The sequence below is a fragment of the Nothoprocta perdicaria genome, unplaced genomic scaffold, assembly GCF_003342845.1.
Source record: "Nothoprocta perdicaria isolate Ctin4 unplaced genomic scaffold, notPer1 scaffold_9, whole genome shotgun sequence".
Classification (NCBI taxonomy): Eukaryota; Metazoa; Chordata; class Aves; order Tinamiformes; family Tinamidae; genus Nothoprocta; species Nothoprocta perdicaria.
Window position 1 is genome coordinate 5,347,781 of NW_020456198.1, and position 13,296 is coordinate 5,361,076.

Consider the following 13,296-nt stretch of genomic DNA (forward strand, 5'->3'; position numbering starts at 1 on the left):
TGGCATGTGGAAGCTATTTTGCATCCTAACACTGTTTTTAAACCTACTGGTAGAAGACTCCACAGTCAAAGAGTTGTCCACTTCTCCATAAATGCTCTCTTAAGAAGGAGGGCTGAAACAAAGTCACCCCAAGCCTCTGTGGTGTCCCTAGGCCCATTCATTCACAATGTCAGAAAAATAAACTTCTACCAGAATAGGAAAAAGACTTAGTTCAAGGCCAAGGTTTCAAACTGCTTGTCATATATCTTTTATGCACCACATACAGACTTCATGTTTTCCTGGAGCATCTCTCTTCCCTCCTCGGATCTAAAAGCTGTTTGCAAACATCAATGAATGAAACCTCTCACCTCCCATGAAGCAGGTGATTTGTTTTTATTAATACATAAATTATAGAGGAAATTAATTAAGGAATAGAAAGGGTAAGAGGCGCAAGATCACACAGCAAGAGCGCTTTAATCACTACATCCTGGGCACTTAAGAGCAGCATTTGCATGTTAATGCTTTCCTTCTCTCCAGCAAGCATTAGCAAAGGACCACATTTCCTCAGACTGGAGAAGACTCTTCATTTCTTGGCTACTTTTGCAACTTCGTTACCCATTAGGGAGAGAGAGATTTTCTTCACATTCACAGCCTAACACCTCTCTCTCCTTGTTTAATTATTATTTATGCTGCATATAAATAGCAGAGGAGATGATCCTAAGATGAAAAATGAAATAGCAACAAGAGACACACACATAAAAAAAGCTCCTGTCAGCTAGTATCCTATTTATCTGCCTTATATTAAATATGTCTTAAAACACTGGATCTCCAAATGCCAAAGAAGGAAGGGTGAGTTTTAGGGCCACTGCACAATATGAAGCTTCCCTGTATATCACAGTGAAAATTCAAAGCATTGAGCAGGATTCAGCAGGATTTCCCTCGAGTAAACAGCCACTGTGGAAAAAAATGTAGGAAAAACTGCATGGAAGAAAAAAGTGCATGTAGGATGGGAACACAAATTGCTAAATTTTGTTCATGTGAAGATTTCTTCCCTTGACAGTGTTATTCTAGATGCATCACTGCATATTTACAGTGGAAGATGGAAATACTTCTGGCATTAAAGATAGTGACATTCTTAATTTATCTCACATGTAGGAAGGTGCGTGTGGGAGGAGTGTGAGAGACTCTTAGGAACATGTCCTATGTATTTAATAGAGAATAGTACACATTTCCCATAGGATTTTTTAAAAATAAACCTCAAAACTGCGGTAGAAAACTCTTTGCAAGAGTTCAGAAAAAAAAGTAAATCAGAGAAGTATCATACTGTGATCCATTTTGTAGGATTTTAGTTTATATGTATAAGTAAGAAATCATTAAAAAATGGAATCTAAAACATTCTGCTTTTACACCACTCTTGAGCCAACCAACTTACTCAAGTTGGGTCTCTGAGCTGTGTATCTTTAGATTTTGGGTTGTTATCAGTTTTGAACAAGCCTGTGGCTACAACTCTGTTGTGACAATGAAACCCGCACCCAACTGAAGAACCTCCAGCCTATGTAGTATTTCTTTGGAAGAGGCTCATTCAAGAAGAACCCAGTATCACACAACGTTTGCACCTACACTGTTGTGAGAAGACTAATCTCCTACAAGAACAAGGGCAAATGTCCCTGGCCACCTACTCTCTTGCTGCCTATGTCACACTGTGCTCTGCAGATGTGCAGGGCTGGACGACCCCTGCCAGCAACATCACCAAGTTGGACCTGCACCTACCTGGCTTGTAAATGGAGCCTGGCAGGGCCAGGAAGCTGCCTCCATTGAGAACCTGGTTAATTGGAGTTTTTGCCAACACAAATTAGAAGTGTATAAGGGAGAAAAACCAAGAGAGAAAAACGTTACCTTATTATCCACAGTGTCCTGCAGAAATGCTCCATAAAAGCACAAACTCCTCAATGTCTGAAGCGGTCTGGCTGCAAAGTGCTTTCCTGTTGGACGGAGGCCTGAGTTTCTCATGTAAACTTGCAGAATAAAGGTGTTACAGAACACAGCTGGGGGGTTCCAGATCCATTCCTGATAAAAGAATTACATAGTATTTCCCTTCAGCAGACAAGGCATTAGTAAACCTATTTCTGTGGTTCACAGATGTTCACAGAAGAACTAAAGAGAGGCTGTTATTGTCAACAGAAAATACATTTCACTTCCCTAAAAATACCAGGAACATGGGCTATGAAGAGTTTGTTCTTCCTCAGTAATACACTTTTTCATTATTGTCCAGGATTAAAATTAAATTGCTAACATAAGGACAAGCAGATGAATCCGTGGTTATGATAGCACAGACAAACATCAATACAATGCTTGCACCCGGTAAGCTCCTTCAGTATTTCAAGATGCCTATCTCTGGAATAATATAAACTGAAATACATTGTGAGGATCTCACACTATTAAATAAAGCAATGCTGTTCCTATTGCTTCACTTCCATACGCTCTCTTCAGACAGATAGTAAATAATATTTTGAAGGAAGCATCAAGCCCGTTTCCTGGGTTTGCACGTGCAGGGATGTGGTGCAGCCATTGTTCAGAAGAGAACAGGGCTCTGTTCCTGCAGCATTGGCAAAACACTGATAAAAATGCTAAAATTATTTACCAGCCCTAATAAATAGTTAAGCCTTGACTCACAGCATCTTTGCAGCAGGGGCAATGTGCTGTTATTTTTTAGTGACAAGAGAGATTAAAAAAAAACCAACTCAAGCTCTGAAATATTTAACAATATAATTATTAGTTAGGGGATCAAAGGAACTGCATGATTTCCATTTCCATATGAGAACATAGTGGTAATTGTACTTAAGAAACAAACAGCTGCTTCAAAAGGGGACTCATTCACACGTTCCTCTAAAATGCCTTATAATGACAACAGTCATTCTGAAAATATATTTTCTCTTTCCAGCTGCTTAGGTGGAGGTTACAGCCAAACTCTACTGAATTTTATTGAATTACATTGGCCCTCACGTTCCCAGCCAGAAAGCTGTGCTGGCTCTGCCCAGCTCTGCCCTTCTGTGTTTCTTTACATGCCCTGCTCTTGCCAGGAGCAGGATCCTTCTCGGTTTTCTTATTTAGCTTGTGAAGAATAATTTAATTTTCAAAATATTCATTTTTGCCTTTATTTCTAAGTCATTTAATCACCAAGCCTTCTATAAAAAAATGGAAGCAATGATTGGTGGAAGGAGGCTCACAACACTAGTCACTTCGAACCACCTAGGGGAATGTGCTTTTGGTTACCTGGTCTCTCCTTGCTGGGAACACCCAGGTGGCTTCTAAGGAAAAAGGGTAGAATCGGGTTTATTTCTGGCAATCCCCTTATTTATGTCTTTCCTGTTCACCAACTGTTGAAACTTCTGCTTCATTTTAGCTCCCTTTGGAAAGTAATACTCTAAAATAATGCATGTCCGCCCCCCCCCCCCCCAAAAAAAAAACCCAAAAAACCAACATTGGCTGCTTTTGGACTCTCAGGGGAACACAAAATGAAAAAAATAATTCTGGACAGTTTCTGCTCTTTCTGTAATGAAAAAAGTAAATGGAAATATCAAAGTGACACCTCCATCAATTTAGGATTAAGGAATCGACTTTTACTGTCTCAAGTCGGAAAACTGCAGAGAGATTCTGACAACCCCAGTTTAGAAAAGTGCCACAGGAAAAGAGGCTAATCCATTCTTCAGCACAGCTATTTAATGTATAAGGAACATTATGTTACACAAACTAATATACCTACTGAATTATACTCTACTTTACATTATTCATGTCTCACTTCTCATTTCTGTGCTTTCACTAATTGAGTTTCTTTCCTTTATTTGTACTACAATGTCTCAGGGGATCCTCCTGTTCTCTTTATAAAAATATAACTTAAATGCTCCCATAAAATAATTATGCCTTTGTATTAATTTGTATTAATAGGTGTGCTTAAATCACATAGCTCTATCATTTGAATACATTAGAAAAAGCACGCAGTGCACATAGGAAGCTTGTGTAATATTTATGTAACCTTCCGATACATTTTGCCAAAACTGTTTTGTTCTGAGCCCTGTTATGCTAAACAAAAAAATAATTTGAGCTCCACTAAAAGCAAAGTTCTGGAGTACAAAAACATTGCATGGAAATACATGGAAATAGTGCTGGTTACCATAAATTACATGGTGGAAATTTATTTATAAGAGAAGCTTCTTTCTGATGGGAGGTTAGTGTTGCTGAATGGAGCCACCCTTCAGGACAGGGGTGTCCCTGCAGGACAGCAGGGACATTAGTGCTCCACAGTGCTGCTTTATGCACCTTCCTTGTACACTGCATGGAAAAGGTGTGGAGTTTGGGAAGGATTGTGGCTCCATCCTGCAAGCAGCCGTGTGAAGGCTCAGCCACATTCACTGAGTCCCAAGAAGGCAGGCAGACTCCTTCTGGAAGTCAAATTAATTACCTGTGTGGGAATTTATGGGCTCAGGTACTTCCGTACCGATTGCAATTACTAATGTGTTTATCTCCATTTTCATTCTTGATGTATGTGCTTGATATTTATGCTAGGCAGGCAAATTATACATATACAAAAAGCAATTCAGCTTAGGCAGGAAAAGTTCTCTTTAGATCCAAGTGGAACCTGAGCTGCCCGGAATGAAAACTCTCCTAGGCTCATGACTGACTGCCATAGGACAGACTGACTTCTTTAAGAGACAGCATTGGAAATTTCCAGCCTGCAAATCATGGCTGGTCACACTGCAAATTCATATTTTGTTTCATAGATCAGTTCTTTTCACCTTGTGGCCCCTGACCTACACAGAGCACATCCATATGAAGCTCTACTTTACATTAGTTTTGTACAGAAAAGAACACATATATGTATGTGTGTATATATATGTGTGTGTGTGTGTGTATATATATATATATATATATATAAATGCACAGATTATTGTTTTTTTAAAGCCTGTCAGACCACTACATTATAACAGAGAGGCTATTACAGACAAGTTCAGTTAGCCGTGCATCATTTCACACCTTCATTACGATCTTTACCAGGGAAATGGATTGCTTTGGAGCCTCTCTCCATCCTCATTAAACTTCCACTCTTGTGAGGTGTCAGAACTGTAAAACGCCTAATGTGGACGGTTAATTATAGCAACGCTCCCTGCATTTCCCTGGTCGTGGCAGCCGGCTTCCCACCTGGTGCTGGTTGCACCCGAACGAATGAGGGGGACTGTGTGGTGGCCAGCAAGCAGGGGACAACATGCTCCACCGGTCCACATGTGACACCTGGCAAACACCCACCAACCTTGTGTCAGCAGGACATAGCATTTCTTTGGATGCAATGGGAGGTTTGGGCTCAGGCAAGGCTGTGAAGGGAGGCACACATCTCCTTTGCTAATACAGTAACTGCAAGTTGGATGCTAGAGACCATGTTACAGGTGTAGTCCTCGGAGCTGCTCAGGGTAATAGCAGCACTTATCAGAACAAGAGGTGGCAGAAATTAGCCTGAAATGGCATAAATGATTTCAGGATACCAGCTGTCTGGCAGCAAACAGTTAATTCTCTCCCAGAACACTGTCACGTTTTGCAGACGCAGAGAAATCTGCAAAACCACCAGCTGAAGGGGATTCCAGAGATGGGACCCCAGGAGTCTCACTAGAGCAGTCCTGCTTTCCTCTTCCACCATCTTCCCAGAGATGAGCAGAACTTCCCAGCCTTGCTCTGGCTCTAAACATCAGTCTCTTCGGCTCATTTTTGAGAAAAAGAGAACCAAGAGTTAATAAAACACAGACCCACAAAGAGCTGGAGGCATCAAGGAGGTTCCAGCACCTCTGGAATATCTCTGACACCCCAATCCAACCCCATGCCATTCAGTACCTGGTGACTGGATATCTTGAAGCTGACAAAGTTTTCTGCAGTTCCTTACCAGCACAAACCCTTTGCTTTACGGGAAGGCTGACATTTCATTCATCATTGATTTAAGGTTGGATGAAACAGCTCTGACCGCCTGGTGTGACCTCCAGGAAAGCACGAGCCAGGGCTGTGCTCGCTGTCCCCTCCAAGCTCACAACAACCTGCCCAAAGCAATGAGATGAATTCAGGTTTCATCCTGAAATCCTCTGCGCTTGCAAAGGAGGTTTTCCTAAGGATAAATTATGCTCATATTTTTCAGTCATTGCATATGCCCACGGAAAGGACTCCATGCTTCTCAGATCTACATTTCTCCTGTTCAAAAAACAAAGCTAGCTAAGGATTGCCCAAGTAACATCTTGCAGTAGAAACAAACATTTCATTCTTACCAAGAATAATGTACTATATATACATATACACATATATATATGAAGAATTACACACACACGCACAGATATATATATATATATATATATATATATATATATATATATATATGAAGAAAGCATCCTAAAGGAACACCATGTTCTCACAGAGAAACCCTAAACCTAACTGAAAAAGGCATCTCCCTGACAAGGGATCAGAAGATCAAAGTTGTGTTTTATTAGTTGTATAAAAAGTATCTTTAGCTCTCAGTTGAAAGGAAAAATTTGCATTTAAATAGAAAGATTAATAACTGTAATACACAGAGCCCACACTGAATAATTTCTGTAACAGAAAATAATTCATATTGTTTTATATAAATTGTGCACCTTAAGTCAAGCTACAAAAAATGATAATCGTAATATTTTATGGAACAATTTTAATATAATACAGCTTGTAACATTATTATTCTAAGCTGTAAATAATGCATGTCTGGAGCTTTGGGGAAAGCTGGATTTAAAATACTTATCTCTGAAAATGCAATAGGGTATGTGCTTTTTGGTCCAAGTGTCTACACTATGCATGAGTTCAGACTTTTCCTTTAAAAAGTAATCAGGAGATGTGGGAAGGCTCCCTGCCTTGTAATGCAAGGCCAGACCAGGCAGTGAGGTCTACAGAGAACTTACTGCATTCTCCGGAAAAAAAAATCCCCCAAAGATGCAACTTTAGATGAACCCAAGCATTCTGAAACACTATTGGACAACCAGGATGCCTTGGCCAGATCCAAAAGCTGGATTTTTAAACCAAAAAAAAAAAAAAAAAAAAAAAATTAAAGATATCCATTTTGATATTCCTTTTAATAGCTGGGGGAAAGCAGGTTTTGATTTTATTTTGAAGTGTCATCCCACATTACAACTATATTTAAAAAAAATCCATTCTGCAGGAAAACAGCCCACCTTTTGCATTTCATTCTGGCTAAGTCTTAAAATAAAAAAAAATCAGAAACAACTTCCAAAAAAATATCCCTTATGTTCCACTTGAAACATTTTGCCTATTTTTTTCCTTAGAAAGAAGTCACTCAGACTAAGATCCTATCGGCTTAATCAAACCCGAGATGACTTTATCCATATCTCTTTGTCATGACTCAGAAAGCATGGGATGAGACACTGGATACCATGACTTCCAAAAGATGCATCTGCAAATGGGATGGCTGCTCTACCCCTCCTCACCATCTGACACCCTTCTGCATGTATAAAAAAAATAATCCTTCCTCCAGGAATGGTTGCATCTTCAGGAAGCTTTGGATGAATTCATCTTCAAGTCACTTCTTCCCATATTGACAGGGCAAAGATTGATCAAATCTTTTTCTATTTAAAGCAGTCACAAAGGCTAATAACGTATTTTGTCAGGACTAATTTTCTTGCAGACGATGTCAATTAGCATTACAATACTTTGTCATATATTCTTTAGCTACTCAATGTTACCTCTTGAGCTCCTGAATGCAAATATTTCCTGTTAAGGAGAAGGATAAAGCCCATGATTCATCTCAGTTGCATATTCACATATTGGATGTCCAAAGTTCAAAGGAACTCTCTTACATGAAGCAGTTTTCCACTTCCTGGGTATCCAAAATAACAGCTAAGAAAATCCTTGTCTATTATAATGGAAGATAGTTTTGCTGCTTCATTTTTTCCAACCATATGTTTTGTACAAGCAGAGCACAGGCTTTCATGCTATCATTCTGCTGTCTGGAAATCTCATTCCACAATCTTTGTTTTTTCATTGCCATTTTCAGATGTTTAATGAAGCGACACATGGATATGAGGTGCCCCTGTTATTTCTTTTGCCCAGTCTCTATCGTTTTCAATCTCAGAACTATTGAATAAATGGAAATAGTGTTACTGGACCTGTTTTGCAGTTCCTGAGGAAAACACCTACTGGAGTCAATGAGAAATTTGCCCAACGTATGCACTGCAGGATTAAGTCTCTTTTTTCCCTTCTTTTTCTTCTCTGTATGGAGAAAGAGAAAAGGAGCATATTCATTGTTCATAGGTAGGCCTTGCCTGATTTTAACCAAATATTGCCATTAAGAAAGGGCATTTTCTAAATGAAGGATCATATCTTCATAATCTGCAACGGCCACTTTTCTACCTACGTGTTCTCTCCTTTGGGACCTCATGTTAGTACAAGCAAAAGATCAAGAAACAAATACAACACATTTCTCAGCAGGCAGTTGTGGATTTGCCCAAGAAAGCCGTGCAAAAAGCTGCTTTCTCACCACCTTCAACTCAAAGGTGCACCCGGTGACCTTTTCTTCCTGCCTTGCCATCTCAAATGACAGGAACGATCAGGCTTCAACACTGAAGGTCAGTCCTATCAACCTTGTCTGTTTTCTGCTTGCCGACAAGTTCACACGCACCCTTCCGCTCGCCGAGATCCCACACAGTGCTCTGGTCTGCGAGGATGCGTGGAAAAGGGAATTCAAATGAGCTGAACTCATGCTGAACTTCCTTCCTCAGCGGCTGCTGCAGTGATTTGTTGACTCTCCAAGGCTCATTCAGGACTTTCTTTTTTTCAGCTTTGACAGAGTAGATAAAGTAGACATGGATTTTATGTGCCAACCCTTCTGTATTTTTGGCACTCCACTCATCACATGGCAGGTCAGTGAAATACAAGTTTAAGCAACAGTAGATGCCTCCAGCATGTATCTATGGTGTCTCAAACAAGACATAGACTAAACTAATCTCTACTACTCTTCACCATTAGCAATGATGCTAAGCTAGAAGCAAGGACTGAGGATGCTTTAACAGTCACACAGAATCTTAATAAGATCTACTTACAGTGATATTGTGCATTTCAGGCTGGCTGGCTCAGCTTCCTTAGTCTCAGCCTCACAAAGGAGCTGAATGCACTGGCTTATTTTTGTGGGCTTTTTAATTATTTTAGCATTGTCTCTGATTTTTGTATCAGCCATCTGCGGAGTGTGGCAGGATGTGTGTAATCTTCTACAGCACATGTTGTACTTTCTCTGTTGTAATCTGATGGGAGAGAAAACCAAAGTTAAGGTAGATTAAGGTCAGCGTACTCTCAACATCCAATCGCTGTATAATCCACTGCGTTATCGCCGGGGGAGATTATCAGCATTGATAGGGCCCATTCTTTGAGCCATTCAGCTCTGTCGAGGCCCACTTGCCTCACAGAATGGTATTTCTGTTCAGTCTGTACTGAGAGGAAAGCCATACAACAATTTTCTGCTACATCCCGCTAATGTGGGGTGTGCGGCTGTCTTCGGGAGGGATACAGGAAACTCATTTGCCCTGTACGGCACAGCACAGCACAGCTGCTCTGCTATAAAGAATGCACATACAGCCATGTGGGATAAAGGCATCCGAGCCTGTTCCTGCAGCACCATGGGGACAACGCGGACATGGCATAAGGCCAACAAGCTGTGCTGGGCAAGAGGGTCCCTTCAGGCCAGGGAGGTTATACGGGGCAGGATCAAGCCTCCCAAGGCATGGGACACACACTGCTTCTTTGTGAGGGCCTGCAGGCACGCTTCTGTTGTTGTTAAATGATCCACGGAATTATTCAGGGAGGGCGAGCCACAAAGCTCAGCATGCTTAGGACACGATTGACTCGGTGCCTGCCTCCCAGCAGAGATGTGTCACATTCAAATAAATGCCCTGAAACCAATGCAATTAATGCATTATCCCCACTGCATTATCTCTCTTTATACAGGGATGTAGCTGAGCAGAAGTGCAGCAAGGGCGAGCTACAGAGCAACTCCTGGCATCACCACATTTAACTAGCAGTTAGTGGTATCAGAGCAATTCTGGGGGGCAAACAGGGTGCAGAGGCAGGATTGTGAGTGCTGGGCTCTGATGCAATGGCTTGAAAGCATCTAGAGAGAAAGACAGAGGGAAGAGAACAATAACCACATGCACTGGCAGCAGCAGCAACATCCAAACAAGCTATTAAAATAACAATGTTCTGCCAGTAACCAAAATATCCCAAGTTTGAGGACGATTTCCTTGTCTTTGCAATTAATATGTGAAGGCAGAAGTGTTTTCACATTACTCTAATTCATGTTTCCTTACCCACTCCAAACAAGTCAAAGAATGTTGCTCCTCAAGAAGGTGTCTCTAGCACCACGAAGACTCATCAGTGGTGAGGAGCTTCCTTTGGTTGTGCCACGCTGGAAGCTCCTAGCGGATGTCAAAGGCAGGCAAGATGCAAGAGCTAAATACTGACCCCAAGCAGGCAGTAACATTTCCAGTAACTCTTATTTCTTGCTTTTTATGACTTGAGATTGAAGTCCTTCCTGTGTTCAGGCACTTCTCCATTCCCTCTGCTTGGAATTGCATCTGATTTGGGTAGATGAGGAATTAGAGAGCAAGAGTGGTCTTCTAGAGATGAAGGAGACAATGGATTTAGAATTGAGCAAAGCAGCAACCAGAGCTGATACTTCAGGATTCATGCAAATGATGCAGTTTCAGCAAATCATTAGCAAAGTCTGGCAAAATTCCAGGAAAAAATGTTCACTGGGAGAAAAAAAAAATGAGGCAAATAGTCCAAACATATCAAAACTTTGCATTGTTAAAAAGACAAAATATTTCCTTTCAACATTTTAAAAATGAAACTTGCATTTTTTTCACTTCAAAAAGCCTTGGTGTGTAATTGAGCTTTAAAAACAAGAAAGCATGGATTTTTTTAATGTCCAAAATACTTACAAAATAACCTTTGTTACACATCCTTTTGGTTCAGAATCATTCAGAAATGATCCAGAAATTGCAACCAAGGGTCCTCCTTGCAAAATGAGGATTACAAAGAAGGGATTGATCCACCTGAGGGAGCAGGACAATAATAGGCTCGTAGTCCCCAGAGGACTGGTTTAAACTAGGCTCACTGAAGACCAGAGACCAAATATCCTATATAAATGGAAGACCTGGGAGAGGAGAGGGGTGAAGGGGGAGGTCCTGAGGAAAACCTGAGGCCACGTGAGCTTCTAAGTTACATTGAAATCAACTAAATCCACAACACAACATTCTGCTGAGTTGCTTCCTGAGTAATATATGACTATATAGAAGCTGCATGAGCCTCAGTGTGACGATGGGACAAGTTCCCCCCTTTATGAGACCTTCCTTAGCAGACAGGACATGACCTAGACCCAAATGGGCAGTCTGTTCACTCCAGCGTGGGACACCTTCCTAGTGCCTGAACAATATTCCCGCCAGCGTAAGGTCTTTCTTCTTACATGCTTTTAATTTTTGCTTATAGCTTTAGTCTTGCTGCATCATATATAACTGTACTTTCATGCTTGGGTAGCAGCAGTAATAGATCAGCAAGATTTCTAGCATCTCTATCTCAGGAGAAGAAGTTTTATTAAATCATTAAATAAAATGTGTAGTCTGCCTTTATTTTTTTCTCTAAGAAAAGGTCAGCTTCAGAACTGAGACACAAGTGAGAAAGGAGATGCAGTGACCAGTACTCCAAAGAGGAGGGGAGAAAAAAAAGGAAAGGGAAAGGGAAAGGGAAAGGGAAAGGGAAAAGATCCATTTGAATTAGGCCTTTTCTCACCTCTAATAAGGCTCTGAAAACAGCACTAATCAATCCAAATGACACTTTAGTGTGGAAATCTATTATATTCCTCAATGATCATATGCCTTTATATGTTATAATTTGGTTCTGAATTATGGCCTACATCAATTATAATTGAACACTGCTTCCCATTGTACAATCAGACAGTGATGAGAATAGAAGGGCAGTGGACATTAGAGGATTACTATCAGAATCACCTAATTTAATTAAGGAGGAGATTTATTAAAATGGTAACATTAACAGGTGCTTTATGAGACTAATAATTAATAAGGTTCCTGTAGAACATTTGTAAGAGAAGTAGACAATATGCAGTGCCAGCAGAATCTTCCTGTAATGGGATAACAATAAAGCATTAAGAGCTGTAGATCAGATATTATGATAATAATCAGATTCTGTAAATTATGGCTTGAAGAGGATTAAATACCATTACTGTAAATGAGTATTTATTTAAGCTCCAGCAGGCCCCTGCATGCTGTCTGGAGAAGGGGGGTGGCAAACAGAGTCTGCAGAGTGGACACTTGCTCACGCTTGCTCTCACCCTGAATTTTGCAGTGCTGAGTCAAAATTTTGTACTTGCCAGTAAAATACTAATTCTGAAAGCATCTGTTTAGGAAACTGTAAGGGGAATATGCAGAAGGACAAGTCCAAAATCACTGCTTTATGAGTTACCTTCCAGCAGGTGGAAGCAGGCAGCCCTGAGCTCTCCTTCAGCCAGTGGTGTCCTGGGCCATGGCTGTGCCTGGAATTCCCGGGAGCAGGAGCAAGATGATCTCCGGCTGCTCCCCTCCTGATGTCTGCAAGTCCTGCAGATTCAGTATGAGATGAAAAAAAAGGAAAAGAAGGGGAAAAGGGGTGCAGGAAAATGCAGGGTGATGCATGCTCTCACGGCAGGAGAGCTCACTAAAGCAAGGAGGCCGCTTCGCAGATAGAGAAAACAACCTCCAGGCTCTTTCTGCAAATGAAGGTGCGGAGGATTTTGTCCGAGTTGCTTTGCAATTTGCAGCTCCTGTTACCACCTGGTGTTTTCTTAGCTCCAGGCTTAAAGAAGCTTTATTCCAGCGCTGGTTGTGGCCACCCCCTCCCCAAGCAAGAGCAGCGAGGGAGCTACGGGAACGCTGTGAATGTGCTGCTCTTTCTCCAAACCTGCTCCAAGCCTTGACACAGTGATGGAAGAGGATATTAGCAAAGGGAATTTTTTTTTTCAAGGCTAGTACTTTAATGAGCTCCTAAATAATGACTTTATCTTAGAGGCACACTCAATATTCATTCTGCATCACACCCCAGCAATACCACTGCCCCACTGCAGCCAACAGCAAATGAGCTCGGAGGTGCAGGAAGGAAACTGGTCCCGATGCACAAAGGGATGAGTGGAAGCAGCAGGAAACCTTCCCTGTTGCCCCACAGGCGTCGTGACACAGGGTCGCATGGCTTTAGCTGTCACCCCAC

The 13,296-nt window shown here is 41.2% G+C and overlaps 2 long non-coding RNA genes across 2 annotated transcripts; both read right to left on the reverse strand.

The window, feature by feature from the left end:
• Positions 1-9,087: 9,087 nt before the first annotated feature.
• On the reverse strand, positions 9,088-10,477 carry LOC112958779. Its single transcript, XR_003251498.1, has 2 exons — positions 10,350-10,477; positions 9,088-9,290 (listed from the first exon to the last, which is right to left on the reverse strand). It is a non-coding gene; the product is annotated as an uncharacterized LOC112958779 (long non-coding RNA).
• Positions 10,478-10,539: 62 nt separating this feature from the next.
• On the reverse strand, positions 10,540-11,071 carry LOC112958778. Its single transcript, XR_003251497.1, has 2 exons — positions 10,983-11,071; positions 10,540-10,658 (listed from the first exon to the last, which is right to left on the reverse strand). It is a non-coding gene; the product is annotated as an uncharacterized LOC112958778 (long non-coding RNA).
• Positions 11,072-13,296: the final 2,225 nt, after the last annotated feature.